The sequence below is a fragment of the Hyperolius riggenbachi genome, chromosome 8 (genome assembly GCF_040937935.1).
Source record: "Hyperolius riggenbachi isolate aHypRig1 chromosome 8, aHypRig1.pri, whole genome shotgun sequence".
NCBI lineage: Eukaryota > Metazoa > Chordata > Amphibia > Anura > Hyperoliidae > Hyperolius > Hyperolius riggenbachi.
The window spans coordinates 270,110,395-270,122,345 of NC_090653.1; positions in this window are offsets into that span (position 1 = coordinate 270,110,395).

Consider the following 11,951-nt stretch of genomic DNA (forward strand, 5'->3'; position numbering starts at 1 on the left):
AGGAGATTGCATTTTTTCGAGGTCAAGTCCCAGGAGACCTTGCAACTTCCTGTCAAAGGACTTTAACCTCTTGAGGACTGCAGGGCTAAACCCCCCTAGTGACCAGGCAATTTTTAGTTTAAAAGGCCACTGCAGCTTTAAGGCCAAGCTGCAGGGCCGCACAACACAGCACACGAGTGATTCCCCCCCCCCCCTTTTCTCCCCACCAACAGAGCTCTCTGTTGGTGGGGTCTGATCGCTCCCCCCATGTTTTTTTTTTTTTTAATAAATATTTTTGTTTGTGTTTTTTTAAAAAAAACAACTGTTCCTTTAAACCCCTTCCCTCCCTCCCTCGCTTCCTCCCCCCAGCCAGCCAATCATGGCGATCAGCTCTCATAGGCTTTACCCTATGAGAGCCGATCGCTCTCTTGTCCCCCAGGGGGACAGCCGTGTCACACGGCTGTCCCCAGTGCAGCGCTGCTGCTGATCGCAGCGCTGCACAGAGTAAATAGACGGCGATTACGCCGTCTAACAGTCTCCCGAGCGGCAATAGCCGCTCGGAGACTGAAGGCGGGGCGGAGCTCCGCCCCCCAAGCAGGAGATGCGCGCGCAGCCTGCGCGCGATCTCCTGCAAAACAGAGCCCCAGGACTTTACGCCAATTGGCGTTAGGCGGTCCTGGGGCTGCCGCCGCGGCCACGCCTACTGGCGTGACGCGGTCGGCAAGAGGTTAAAGAGACTCAGAGACGAACAATACTAAAACTCTGATATTTACCCGGGGCTTTTTCCCGCCCCATAAACACGTCTAAGTCCCACGCCGTCCTTCCGCAGTCTGCCGCAGGGGCAAATCCAGGATTTTCAAGGGGGGGTTCCTGATAGGTCTCTTTTGGCAAGCCGCACACTACCGCGCATGCGTTTGCCCACAAAATCCACATGATGCACAGCATTTCTCCACAAAATACACACAATGGGCAGTGTTTCCCTACAAAATATACATGATGCAGTAGTGTTTCGCCAAAATATATATAATGTGGCAGTGATTAAGTAGCCAGATAACCCCCCTTTATTATGGATAACGAAATTACCCCACCTCTCTTTAGTATAGGTGACCAGATGACCCCCATTTATCACACAGGTAGCCAGATGAGGCCCCCCAAGTTAGGATAAGTAACCACATGATCCCCATTTATAGTATATAGCCAGATGACTCCCCGTTCAGTACATTCCCCCTTTTATTTCGCCAGATCCCCCTTGTATATATATAGCCAGTGTATATAGTCAGATTCCCTGTATATATACCCAGAGATCCCCCCCGTTTATAGCCATATACCCACTGTATGCAGCCAGATGCCTCCCCCTGCATATAGCCAGTGTATATAGCCAGATCCCCCTGCATATAGCCAGTGTATATAGCCAGATCCCCCTGCATATAGCCAGTGTATATAGCCAGATCCCCCTGCATATAGCCAGATCCCCCTGCATACAGCCAGTGTATATAGCCAGATCCCCCTGCATATAGCCAGTGTGTATAGCCAGATCCCCTTGCATATAGCCAGTGTATATAGCCAGATCCCCCTGCATAAGCCAGTGTGTATAGCCAGATCCCCCTGCATATAGCCAGTGTATATAGCCAGATCCCCCTGCATATAGCCAGTGTATATAGCCAGATCCCCCTGCATACAGCCAGTGTATATAGCCAGATCCCCCTGCATATAGCCAGTGTATATAGCCAGATCCCCCTGCATATAGCCAGTGTATATAGCCAGATCCCCCTGCATACAGCCAGTGTATATAGCCAGATCCCCCTGCATATAGCCAGTGTGTATAGCCAGATCCCCATGCATATAGCCAGTGTATATAGCCAGATCCCCCTGCATATAGCCAGTGTATATGGCCAGATCCCCCTGCATATAGCCAGTGTATATAGCCAGATCCCCCTGCATATATCCAGTGTATATAGCCAGATCCCCCTGCATATAGCCAGTGTATATAGCCAGATCCCCTGCATATAGCCAGTGTATATAGCCAGATCCCCCTGCGTATAGCCAGATCCCCCTGCATATAGCCAGTGTATATAGTCAGATCCCCCTGCATATAGCCAGTGTATATAGTCAGATCCCCCCTGTATATATAGCCAGATGAACCCCCCCTCTCTCCCTCTCACATATGGTGGATCATGGAATGGCTGGCTTCTAAACAACCTTTCCCCCCCCCCCCCCCCGCCCTGCCTCTCAGTGAGCCCTGACTGTACTTGCCTTATCCAGACTCCAGCTCATCCAGCAGCAGTACTTCTCTCTCCATGGACGCATACTCTGATGTCCAATGGCCTTCAGGGGGAGGAGCGGGGCCGCTGTGGCTGGATGGCGTGGTGACTTCACGTTAGAGCCAGGATGAAAGGTAGCCAACTAGCCATGGAGACCAGGGACGCCATCACCGCCGCCGAGAAAGGTAATGTATCTCTGCGCCGCCCCCCGAGGTAGCCCCGCTCTCATACCGCCAGTCAGAGAGACCCTCCCCCAGGGGCGTAACTAGAAATCACTGGGTCCCTCTGCGAAAATGAGGATGGGGCCCTCCCCATAGGCACCAAATAATCATAATGGGCAGCGTTTCACTAGAAAATAATCCTAATGCAGCAATGTTTCACAAGAAACGAATCGTAAATTGGGCAGCATTTCACCAGAAATGAATCGTAAATTGGGCAGCATTTCACCATAAAATGATCGTAAAGTGGGCAGCATTTCACCATAAAATAATCGTAAAGTGGGCAGCATTTCACTAGAAATTAATCATAAATTGAGCAGCATTTACCTATAAAATAATCGTAAAGTGGGCAGCATTTCACCATGAAATAATCGTAAAGTGGGTAGCATTTCACCATAAAATAATCGTAAAGTGGGCAGCAGTCACCAGAAAAAAATTGCAATGTGGGCAGCAGTCACCAGAAAATCGCAATGTGGGCAGCAGTCACCAGAAAATCGCAATGTGGGCAGCAGTCACCAGAAAATCGCAATGTGGGCAGCAGACACTAGAAAATCATAATGTGGGCAGCAGACACCTGAAAATCGCAATGTGGGCAGCAGTGACTAAGAAGTCGTAATGTGGGCAGCAGACACCTGAAAATCGCAACGTGGGCAGCACTCACCAGAAAAACGTAATGTGGGCAACAGACACCTGAAAATCGCAATGTGGGCAGCAGTCACCAGAAAATCGTAATGTGGGCAGCAGTCACCAGAAAATCATAATGTGGGCAGCATACACCTGAAAATCACAATGTGGGCAGCAGTGACCAGAAAATCGTAATGTGGGCAGTAGGCACCAGAAAATCGCAATGTGGGCAGCAGTTACCAGAAAATCGTAATGTGGGCAGCAGACACCTGAAAATCACAATGTGGGCAGCAGTTCACCATAAAATAATCGTAATGTGGGCAGCAGTCATCAGAAAAAAATCGTAATGTGGGCAGCAGCCATCAGAAAATAATCGTAATGTGGGCAGCAGCCAGCAGTCATCAGAAAATAATCGTGATGTGGGCAAGAGTCACCACAAAATAATCGTAAAGTGGGCAGCAGTCACCAGAAAATCGTAATGTGGGCAGCAGGCACCTGAAAATCGTAATGTGGGCAGCAGTCACCAGAAAATCGCAATGTGGGCAGCAGTTACCAGAAAATTGCAATGTGGGCAGCAGTCTCCAGAAAATTGCAATGTGGGCAGCAGTCACCAGAAAATCGCAATGTGGGCAGCAGTCACCAGAAAATCGCAATGTGGACAGCAGTCACCAGAAAATCGCAATGTGGGCAGCAGACACCTGAAAATCGCAATGTGGGCAGCAGTGACCAAGAAGTCGTAATGTGGACAGCAGACACCTGAAAATCGCAATGTGGGCAGCACTCAACAGAAAAACGTAATGTGGGCAGCAGACACCTGAAAATCGCAATGTGGGCAGCAGTCACCAGAAAATCGTAATGTAGGCAGCATACACCTGAAAATCACAATGTGGACAGCAGTGGCCAGAAAATCGTAATGTGGGCAGCAGACACCTGAAAATCACAATGTGGGCAGCAGTTACCAGAAAATCGCAATGTGGGCAGCAGGCACCAGAAAATCGCAATGTGGGCAGCAGTGACCAGATAATCGTAATGTGGGCAGCAGACACCTGAAAATCACAATGTGGGCAGCAGTCACCAGAAAATCGTAATGTGGGCAGCAGACGCCTGAAAATCGCAATGTGGGCAGCACTGACCAGAAAATCGTAATGTGGGCAGCAGACACCAGAAAATCGTAATGTGGGCAGCAGACACCAGAAAATCGCAATGTGGGTAGCAGACACCTGAAAATCACAATGTGGGCAGCAGACACCTGAAAATCACAATGTGGGCAGCAGTGACCAGAAAATCGTAATGTGGGCAGCAGACACCTGAAAATCGTAATGTGGACAGCAGGGACCAGAAAATCGCAATGTGGGCAGCAGTCACCAGAAAATCGCAATGTGGGCAGCAGTGACCTGAAAATCTTAATGTGGGCAGCAGACACCTGAAAATCACAATGTGGGCAGCAGTCACCAGAAAATCGTAATGTGGGCAGCAGACGCCTGAAAATCGCAATGTGGGCAGCACTGACCAGAAAATCGTAATGTGGGCAGCAGACACCAGAAAATCGTAATGTGGGCAGCAGACACCAGAAAATCGCAATGTGGGTAGCAGACACCTGAAAATCACAATGTGGGCAGCAGACACCTGAAAATCACAATGTGGGCAGCAGTGACCAGAAAATCGTAATGTGGGCAGCAGACACCTGAAAATCGTAATGTGGACAGCAGTGACCAGAAAATCGCAATGTGGGCAGCAGTCACCAGAAAATCGCAATGTGGGCAGCAGTGACCTGAAAATCTTAATGTGGGCAGCAGACACCAGAAAATCGTCATGTGGGCAGCACTGACCAGAAAATCGTAGTGTGTGCAGCAGACACCAGAGAATCGCAATGTGGGCAGCAGGCACCAGAAAATCGCAATGTGGGCAGCAGTGACGAGAAAATCATAATGTGGGCAGCAGACACCTGAAAATCGCAATGTGGGCAGCAGTGACCAGAAAATCACAATGTGGGCAGCAGTGACGAGAAAATCACAATGTGGGCAGCAGACACCTGAAAATCACAATGTGGGCAGCAGTTACCAGAAAAAAAAAATGCACCTGTGAAAAAATAACCAATTCACTTACCTGACAGAAGTCTCCTCCTCTCCCAGCATCTGGCGTGCAGCTCCCCGACGATCCTCCTGCAGCACATCTCCCGCGCTGACAGGCAGAGTGCAGGGCTACGGCAAGATGGCTGCCGAAGCCCTGTACTAGAGACACAAATAGTCTCCAGAGCAGGGCTTCGGCAGCCATCTTGCTGTAGCCCTTAGTGATGGGAATTCCGGCTCTTTTTAGAGAATCGGCTCTTCTGAATCGGCTCCCATTAAAGAGCCAGCTCTTACGGCTCTGAATCGGCTCTTCATTAAATGTCACTAGACACCACTCAGAATCGGCGTAAAAGCCCCGCCCCCGTCCCCATGACTGCTTATCTGACTGGGGCAATCCCTCCTGCTACTGCTCTGCTGCCCCCATACATCCGCCCCATACACTCCGACAAGCAGAAAGAGTAGGACTACATCTCCCAGCATGCCTCAGCGCCCTTTATCACAGAGCAAAGCAGAGCTGTGTGGGGCAGCTGAGGCATCGGCTTTTTTAAAACTGAGAACCGGCTCTTGTCGTTCGCAGCAAAGAGCCGGCTCTTAGAGCCGTCTCGTTCGCGAACGACCCATCACTAGTAGCCCTGTTCTGCCTCCCGGGAGACTGCAGGCTGCGGGGAAGAAGTTGTACACCTGGCTGGGTGGTCCCGCAATCGGGAGGGCAACACGGCTGGCGGGCCCCGGGCCCCCTGGGGCCGATGGGTATGCGCACACACATGAGCAGGCGGCAGCTGCACTATAACATTCCATGGCTGCCGCTGCTCAGATTCAGGAGGAACTTCCGGTCTAGGTGCGAGGGGGTGGTTCCAGACACCCGGAACACACCCTTCCGTGCGCCAGTGTGCCGTTCAGCTGCGGTGAGCCCCGGTAACAGGCTCAGTTACATCAGCCGCTCTGCTGGACGCGTAATACAAAAGTACCTTCTCCATCATTATTTCATTCATATATAGATTATATACACCATGGGCTTGATTCACAAAAGAGTGCTAACTGTTAGCACGGCCGTTTCCGTGCGAATTTTCGCATTTGCGCGCGTTCGCGAATTTTCGTGCAATTAAACGTTTTCACGCGCAAACGCAAATTTTCGTGTGAAATCGCTATTGTTTTCACACGCAAATTCGAGTTTGCACGTGAAAACGATAACGATTTCGCTGCACGCGAAAACGATTAATTGCGGGCGAAAATTCCCGATCGCGCGCACACGTGAAAATTCGTGCGAAAACGGCCATCCTAACAGTTTGCACTCTTGTGAATCAAGCCCCCGGTATTTGTCCAGATCCTGACAAGCAATGCAACATGTGAAAACAAACATGATGTATTGATATAGATCCACAGAAGGGTAGCATCAGGAGGAGGCGGGGTTATGCAAATTAGTCACAGGTTCATTGCTCTGGCCAGTTTTGCCTGTTAAGGGCCATCGTTTGTAATTTTCATTAGATTTAGGCTACATATTCAGGATCAAGACTTCTTTAATGAATCTGTGTAGCCTGGGGGTTGTAAAACTACGTGTGGGTTGTCAAACTAAATATCTCGCCATAAGGTTAAAACTGCAGAAATATGGGAGTATAAATAGCAAATGACTCGTCATGGAAAGTAGATATGTGGGTGTGAGGGGAGAGAGGAGTCACTGAAATGTCTCCCTATCCAATGGGTCCCATTAAAAAAAAAAAAAAAAAAAAAAAAAAAAAAAGGGACTACATCTGCATCTTTGTTTTATACTGACGCAGTGCGGCCTTTATGTGACTGAAGTGTTGTTTTTGCTGCATCCCTCACGCGACTGCATATGTTTGTCACCACACGGTTTCTGCGGAGGACCGGAAGCCACGCAAGTTTTATGCATTGCGCAGAAGCGTATTTTTGCAATACGCTTCTGCGCAGGTGACCGCTTCTAGGGCTGATCGGAACAGCTGAATTCCGATTTTGTCGAAATTTCATGTACCACATGCGAAAACCGAATTTCGTGTTCCGAGTGCATTTCTATTGAAGTCAATAGTGCCAACTTCTGCGATTAATTGTAAAGCCCCTGTACATGCTATCATCACCAAATTTGGCATGTATAATAAGCAGATGAGTAGGAACATGGTAGAAAAAAAATTCGTGAAAAGACCTTATAGTTTTTGAGCAAATAGATTTCAAAGTTTCAAAGGAAAAATGGTTTTTAAACTGTGTAAAATGACACTGCTGCAGTACAGGTTACTGCATTCCGAGTTCTGTATACATATTGTATACATTTCATGAAAACAGACAGCGTGGGGTCTCCCCTCCCAAGCCTCCTTAACCCCTTGTCCCCCATGCAGGCTGGGATAGCCAGAATGCGGAGTCCCGGTCACGTGGGGCTTCGCACGCTGAGCTATACCAGCCCGCATGGTCCATGGTATGGGGGGGGCTCTGGAGGAGAGGGGCGGTCAACCTCCCCCTCTCCCCCAGAGCCCTTGTCCAATCCACAAGGGGCTCTTGCCCACCTCCGGTGCCCCAGGAGGAGGTGGGGGCCGTCGACGTCCTGGGGGGTTCATGGTGCCATCCGGGGTTCCCCTTTAACAAGCAGACTCCGGAAGCCGCCCCCACCCCAGGAGAAATGAGTATAGGGGTACACAGTACCCCTTACCCATTTCAGCAGAGTTAAAAAAAAAAATTATAAACACGACAACGAAAAAAGTCCTTTATTGTTCTAAATTAACCAGGGATACTTACCTTACGAAAATCCCACGCCAGTATCCTTAGAAGTGGTCCCACGCCAGTATCCTCTTAGGACATCTCACCACCCTCCCACACCGACAAACTCCCGCCACTGAATGGTCACAGTCAGCCTCTGCATCTGTATAGCAGAGGCTATGAACACGAAAATGTTGCCTTTGAAACAAGAAATTTCGGCAAACAGTGATGAAATCAAAATGGCCACTGGGAAATCCCGGAACGCATGAGGCCACACTAGAGTGGCGAAACCAGCCATTTTTCACATAGTTGGTGGGTCCAGGTGACCAGAGCAGGAGGTGCCCTGGTCCCCTGGACCCACCTATTTATGTGAAATAACGCTCAGTCTGACACTCTGAGGCGGCCTCCGGGGAACGGGGATTCCCCAGCAGCCATTTTGTTTATGACACTGTTTGCCGAAAATTCTTGTTTTAGCAAACAATTTTCGTGTTTCTAGCTTATGCAATACGGATTGCAGAGGCTGTCTATAGCAGGCATGGGCAAACTTGGCCCTCCAGCTGTTACGGAACTACAAGTCCCACAATGCATTGCAGGAGTCTGACAGCCACAGTCATGACTCAAAAAGACAAATGCATTGTGGGACTTGTAGTTCCGTAACAGCTGGAGGGCCAAGTTTGCCCATGCCTGGTCTATAGCCATTCAGCCCTGGGAGTTGGGCGGGTGCCTGGGACCACTCCTGAGGATACTGGAGTGGGACCACTCCTGGGGATACTGGTGTGGGATTATTGCAAGGTAAGTATCCCTGGTTAATCCAGAGCAATAAAGGACTTTTTTCGTTGTGGTCATTACCTGTTTGATACTAGAATCCATAGGTGATTTCCTCTGCTCCCTCTGTCCCATTCCGCCTCCAATGCATTTTTTACATAGCCCCCAGGCTGCGACCCGACCCCACAGCACGGGTCGTCTCGTATGCCACAATCAAGATGGCCGCCGCCAAGATCCGCGCCTGCGCAGTACGCATGGCGAAGAGTGCGGCTGCGCAGCTCTCCGCCCTCGCCATGAGCGCGCCCGCTGCCACGCTAGGAGGACGCTGACATCGAGTACGCGGCTGGGCGAGGGCGGAGAGCTGCGCAGCCGCACTCTCCGCCATGCGTACTGCGCAGGCGCGGATCTTGGCGGCGGCCATCTTGATTGTGGCATACGAGACGACCCGTGCTGTGGGGTCGGGTCGCAGCCTGGGGGCTATGTAAAAAATGCATTGGAGGCGGAGTGGGACAGAGGGAGCAGAGGAAATCACCTATGGATTCTAATATCAAACAGGTAATGACCAAAATTTCGATATTTGGCCTCGTAAGTCCTTTAAAGGGGACCCCCGGATGGCACCATAAACCCCCCAGGACGTTGGCGGCCCCCACCTCCTCCTGGGGCACCGGAGGTGGGGAAGAGCCCCTTACCCATGGATTGGACAAGGGCTCTGGGGGTGAGGGGGAAGTTGGCCGCCCCTCGCCTCCAGAGCCCCCCCATACCATGGACCATGCGGGCTGGTATAGCTCAGGGTGCGAAGCCCCACGTGGCCGGGACTCCGCATTCTGGCTATCCCAGCCTGCATGGGGGACAAGGGGTTAAGGAGGCTTGGAAGGGGGGACCCCACGCTGTCTGTTTTCATGAAATGTATACAATATGTATACAGAACTCGGAATGCAGTAACCTGTACTGCAGCAGTGTCATTTTACACAGTTTAAAAACCATTTTTCCTATGAAACTTTAAAATCGTTTAACTCAAAAACTATAAGGTCTTTTCACAATTTTTTTTTACCATGTTCCTACCCACCCTCCCACCTGGCTATCTATTTGCCCACCTGGCTATCTAACTGACCACCCTCCCACCTGGCTATCTATTTGCCCACCTGGCTATCTAACTGCCCACCCTCCCACCTGGCTATCTAACTGCTCACCCTCCCACCTGGCTATCTATTTGCCCACCTGGCTATCTAACTGACCACCCTCCCACCTTTTGTTCAGTAACCTAACCTGTATAATACAGATGTTACATATATGCATCAAGAAATATTTCTGGGCCTCAGGGAAGGTTGCCGTAGACTGTACTGGTAATTATATGCAATGTGTGACCACGCCCAATTTAGTTATGGCCACGCCCACTTTTAGCTGCCTGCCAGGGGCCCGCAATTGGTATTTTGCACAGGGGCCCGCTGCTGGCTGTGTCTGTCACTGGTGAGCCGTCTTTAGACTTCATTCTGCGGCTTAATATAGCCGCAGCAATTTCAAATGTATGCTAATTTATGACCTTCATACAAATTTATTATTAACACTTATCCACCACAATAAATCCCAATAAGTCACTTTTGTAATACTCCATTAATCATAACTTATAGAGAAATGTACCTGTGTGTTTTTAGAGAGAAAAGCCTAATTCCCTCTCATCTTCAAGTAATCACAAGTGTGATTTGATCTTTCAGCTGTATTAGCCCAGAAATTCGGCAGTCCTTGGCAGAGCAGCTAATATGTAAACGCAGGATGTTTTATTAATCAAAATTTTTATTAATACAAAAAAGCAGGATGTTAACCCTTTGTCTGCTTCCATGAAAGCAGGAAGTAAACACACTTCACATTTATTGCAGGAGCTCTATTAGCTGTAACAAATAAATATTTTTCTTAAAAGGTATTATGCTGTTGCTTATCTTTTAGAGCAGAGAGGAAGTTCGGAGTTCAGGTCCGCTCTATCAATAACCTCTTTTAAAAATGTGTGATGTTCAGTCTGACGTCTTCTTTTGAAAAGGTAGGAGAGATTTTCTATCTTTTTTCTTTTGTCCCGGTTGTAGAGTGTGAAGATTTCTCCCTGAACTAGCCTAGCGTTCAAGTAACAAATAGTTACTATAAATAATGGTTGTGGCTTGCAGACTGCCGTCAATATTTCTGGAGTCACGCCTTGTCTCCAGGCCAAGAGAGTCCAAGAAGTGTTCTCCAGAACCTCATCTGCGCATTAAGGCTCTTAGCGCTTTGCAAAGCCTTTTTGTCTGCCTCATAAGTTTTTTGTCTGAAGAGGATTGTTAAAGTTGGCAGCTTAATCCACTCCAGATGGGAACTGGGTGCTGCCCCACTGCTCTCCGACGGTGCTTCGCCCGCGCCAGCTGACGCCCTCATTAAATGAAATCTAACCGGTGGGGGCAACAGTATTATCGACAACTGTTTTACTGAGACACCGGATTTCTCAGCAATGCTCACTCGCCTGCCTCAGGTTCACTTAAAGTGACATTCCCCTCTCACAGAAGGTTATTTTTTTACTGTAGTACTTTGTATATTTTTGGATTCCTTTTGCACTTTGTAGGCATTCTTTTTTTAGGTATTCATATAGCACCTAGGGTTCATATAGCACCTAGGTTCTCAACGTGCGGTACGCGTACCCCAGGGGGTACTTCTGGTGGTTCCAGGGGGTGCTCGGGCTTGATATACTTAACCAAGAATAACACATTTAGAGTTTTAGAAAATGATAAATCTTATTTAACCACTTAAGGACCATGGTGTTAACCCCCCCCCCCCCCCTAGTGACCTGGACATTTTTTACTAAAATGGCCACTGCAGCTTTAAGGCCAAGCTGCAGGGCCGCACAACTCAGCACACAAGTGATTCCCCCCCCCCCCCCCCCCCCCCAATCCCTTTTCCAAATGCTCCCCAGTTGTTTGTTTATTTTTTATAAATATTTATTTATTTATTTATTTTTTTAAAATAAATTTCCCTATTTTTTAATTTATTTTATATTGTCCCCTCCCTCCCTCCCCCCGCCAGCCAATCAGAGTGATCGGCTGTCATAGGCTTCAGCCTATTTCAGCCGATCACTCCCCAGCCTATGGAGGGGACAGCCATGTGACAGGGTACAGCGCTGCCTTAGATCGCATCGCTGTATGGGGTAATTAAACGGCGGCTTTGCCGTCTAACAGTCTTTGATCAGTGATCGCAGCTGGGAGACTGAAGGCGGAGCGGAGCTCCGCCTTCTAAGCGGAGATGCTCGTGCATTAGTGCGTGCGATCTCCTGCTAGTCCCATAGAAGGCCGTTCATGCCAATCGGCATGGACCGGTCCTGG